Raw genomic sequence first — 3,998 nt, forward strand, 5'->3', positions numbered from 1 at the left:
ATTCTACATCCTTGATAGAATGCCCTGGCCGTTGCACTGAATGAGAGCGTACGTTTGGATTGACGTTTGATCAACCAATCATATATTGATTTGTAATGGGCGTATTCTTTCAGAGTTTCCCTCGGTTCCAGGGTACTCTAGTCTAGAAGGCCCGCTAGTTAACTGGCTCGAGACAGAGGATCCAGATGAATGCGACGAAGCAATTCATGCCGTTTTATTGTTTTTAACGTTGAAATGACAAGTGCAACAGGTGAAGATGAAGTTGTTGCGGAATTGTTGTGAGTACCCTTTTCAAGACGACAATTCAGTGAAAAGACGGACATTATAATGCCGCGGAGGGGAGGGGGCGGGGCGTGTGCGTGTCTACAGAAGGTCCAGTTGTGATAGACACGGTTCGCCACTGCAAACGAGCAATCATGCCAACTGTGAATTGAGTTTACTTTGTCCTTTACCCTATCCTAACTTACTTTAAATCACAAACAGGATAAGAGTAGAAAATGCTCAGTGTGCATTTATAACCTATCTTTTATTAAAGTGAGACTTTTGTCAGTTCTAGTTTTTCCCTTTCACTTTTCACAATGTTGCTGTTTGTATTATTTTATAATAAAAGGTCAAATTCAGTTTTTTGTTGGATGGTGTGCAATCATACATTTCTTTTTATTAATGGACTTTTAAGTATCTGGGCTAAGGTCAAAATAAAAAATAATAAGATGTTGATGTTTTTCATTCATAGAATTTAGAAAGACAACACTAAGATTTAGATGCACTCACTGATGTCTTGCTAGCCTCGTCTTGAATTGGTTTTTCTAGCACAACAACAGATGACTGAATGTGCTCCACTTCACTGAGACATCACAGCAACCCTTCCCACACGAGATTAGATAAATGCACCCCTGACTGGGCTGTCATCAACCATCGCCTCTGATTCTCAAGCTTGAAAAACAAGGCGATGGCTCTGTCGAATGGCTCTTAAACCCGTATAAAACTGGGGCGAGAAATAAAAACTGTAGTTGTTGAGTAATGCTTCATTTTGTATCTGAAAAGCCTAATAATTCATACTTAATAAGATCACAGAAGGTTTAAGAGGGAGCAATCCAGGTCACCGTCTGAAAGCGCCTTCTGATTTGTTCGGCTGCTAGTTTTCAGGGTCAACAACTCTCAGTGCATCTTTTAGATTTAAATCATATTGACAAAAATTAAGCTCAAAAGGTCCAGGCTGCCCTTTCAAGCTGATTCAGAGAGCTGTGGGCGTGTGGGTCTTTTTAAGCTTTTAAAAACAGATTTCACTACGTAACAGTTTTGTAAGAGCAGATGTCAAAAGTTTGGAACATTTGGCGTGCCCTATATCACAAGCCATTTCATCAATGTGTTGTTTCTTGTTGCACACATCCTTTCTACAGCAACTAGGCATTTCCTAGATTTCCTGTCAAAACAGACAAATACAAAGCCTCCATGTAACATCCAGTCCCTTATGCCACCTCTCCCTTATCTCTGTGCAGCTGCTTCTTCTTCTGCTGCTGCTGCAGGCCTGAGTTATACGCGTTACATAATCAGATCAGGACCACAACGCTTTCCCCAATCCCAGAGTTCAGATCACATCTCATCTGGCCACTCGTTCTGTCTCCTCTCTCTTACACTTAGTGTTTCACAGGCTGCTAAAATCCCCTCTCTCTCACACACAAACACACACATATATATATACACACACACACACACACAAACACAACAGGATTCTGTGTCCCCGGGCACCAAGCATAGAACACTCTGGCCAAACGTGGTGTTAATCACTTCACAAAAAGCTCTTTAGAAAAGCCCAGTTAGTTCTCAGAGGGATGTGGGGAGGGGAGGGAGGACTTGGACGATCTGATGGATTGAAGAAGGGGAAAAGAACTCTTGGACAAAAGACAAGAGAGGAAAACTGAGGACAGGCCTGAAAGAAGCTTTTGGGGGGATGTTGGGGACTGGGTGGTCAAAGGAGAGGAAGAAGAGCTGAAAGATGAAAAAAAGGAGGAAAAACAAGTGGAAAAATGCATCAAGATGCCTGGCTGGTTTCACCAAGTCATCCAAGTTGCCGTGGCAATGTCATGGAAACTCTAGAATGTTTCCAGATCCTGGGCGCCATGGCAACAACGTGGTAGAGTTTGGAGTTGCGCTCCCTCCCCTCACTGCGGCAGGTTTGTGAATATCAGCAGAGATAAGCTGCTGCTGCTGCTGCGCCACTCCGCTCTGATTTTAACACCTCGGAGGCCACAACCTTCAGAGGGATCAAGATTAACGATGTAACCAACATCAATATATGCGGCTGAGAAACAGCGTGTGTCTACAGGAGCATAAATAAAGAGTTGAGTCCGAAAAAAAAGTTCCATCTGTAAATGTCTGTAAATTAACTTTCTAAAAAGGTCATAGTTAAGTGACTGGCAGTTTAAAGGGGCCCTCATTTTCAGGTTTATATGTGGTCCCTCTACTGTGACATGCTTACATACTTTAATATTCAAAAAAGGTCTTTATTTTTCTGATACTGCCTGTGCTGCACCACCTCTTTTCACCCTCTGTCTGAAATCAGAGCCCTGTCACCCTAGCCACTTAGAGATGTCCCGCCCCTTAACCGATCACATACAATATGTTGGAGCACTAGCAAATAGAAATGCAAGAGTTACATGATGTCACTATGTTATAGGACTAAAAGGACTCAATAGACGCTTTTCATGCATAAAACCCTTTATAACACACTACAGGAAAGGGAGACCAATCAGAATAAAATAATAGTTTCCCTTTACTAAATAGTCTTTGGGCAGAATTGGGTGATTGACAAAGGTAAGCCATATAACTCCAAGGTGCTTGTTATTAAGAAATGTCGAGTCATTGAGCCTTAAATTCTACTAGTGTATCGCCTAACAGTGAACCATAGCATAGATTAGACTTTGTAGTAACCTGAAACATATTCAGCAGTTGAGATCAGTCCACTTTCACATTCTCAGTCAGTATTGGAGACAGTTTGGACTTGGATAAAAGGGGTAAAAAAATACATCCATTACATTTAGGGAACTAAATCCAATTTGAGACACCTTAATACATAACAGGCTGAAAATCTAATGTGACACCTACGTTGCTAATAGAATTGAATTGGGAGGGATGAAACCCTCTTTAATGGTCACACATGCAGAGCACACAGCACACACAGTGAAATGTGTTCTCTGCATTTAACCCATCCTAGTACCAGGAGTCTAGTACTAGATGGTAATTGTTGGTACAGTGTCCTTTCTTCACAAAAAAAAAATCCATTACTGGTTTCCTCTTCTAACCACATCATTTTCCAACTCATTCTCCAGTCGCACCAGTAGCCAAAACATGTGAGCTTTGCAGATTACCCATTAATAATCCTCTACACTAAATATAGTCTTCGGGCACAAATAGGTCAAGGACTGAAGTAAACCATGAAGGTGCGTTCAGTCAAAAATATCCAATAATTCAGCATGAACTTCTATTGAAGTATCACAGCGAGGCGAAGCATAGATTAACTTTGTATTGTCCTATAATACCACCTTAAAGTGGACCTATCATGCTATTTTTAGGCAATAGCATAGGTCTCAGATATATACAAATATATAAAAAACATGTTTATGAAGTGTTTTGCTCAAAATACCAAACAGATCAACCATTCTAGCCATGCCTCATATCCCTCTATTTCACTTCCTGTTTCAAAAGTGCTGATTTGGGGTATAAAGCTTTAAAAAAAAGAAAAGATAGCAAATAAAGAGGAGGGGTCTGAGCTCATGCGGGACCCGGCAGCTACTGTCTAAACTAAACACTGCCGTGATGAAACGCCATATCATGGATTATCAAGGAGTATCTCTGAAACAGTATTGAGCTCAAAGGCTTTCTCTCTTGCCGGTTATACCACAAGGTGAGTTCCTTTTTATTTCCTGCTTCTTCACACACATGCTCTCCAGTACAGGTTAGCTCTGAGTGTTAGCGATGCTAATGTAAACACCGACCAT

At 41.2% G+C, this 3,998-nt stretch overlaps 1 protein-coding gene across 2 annotated transcripts in view; it reads right to left on the bottom strand.

Moving 5' to 3' along the window:
- The window catches only part of LOC104963719 (cyclin-dependent kinase 17), a 36,320-nt gene that overhangs the window by 17,719 nt on the left and 14,603 nt on the right, over nt 1-3,998 (bottom strand). The window lies entirely within an intron of this gene.

This window comes from Notothenia coriiceps, unplaced genomic scaffold, assembly GCF_000735185.1.
Source record: "Notothenia coriiceps isolate Sejong01 unplaced genomic scaffold, NC01 NC01_scaffold00036399, whole genome shotgun sequence".
NCBI lineage: Eukaryota > Metazoa > Chordata > Actinopteri > Perciformes > Nototheniidae > Notothenia > Notothenia coriiceps.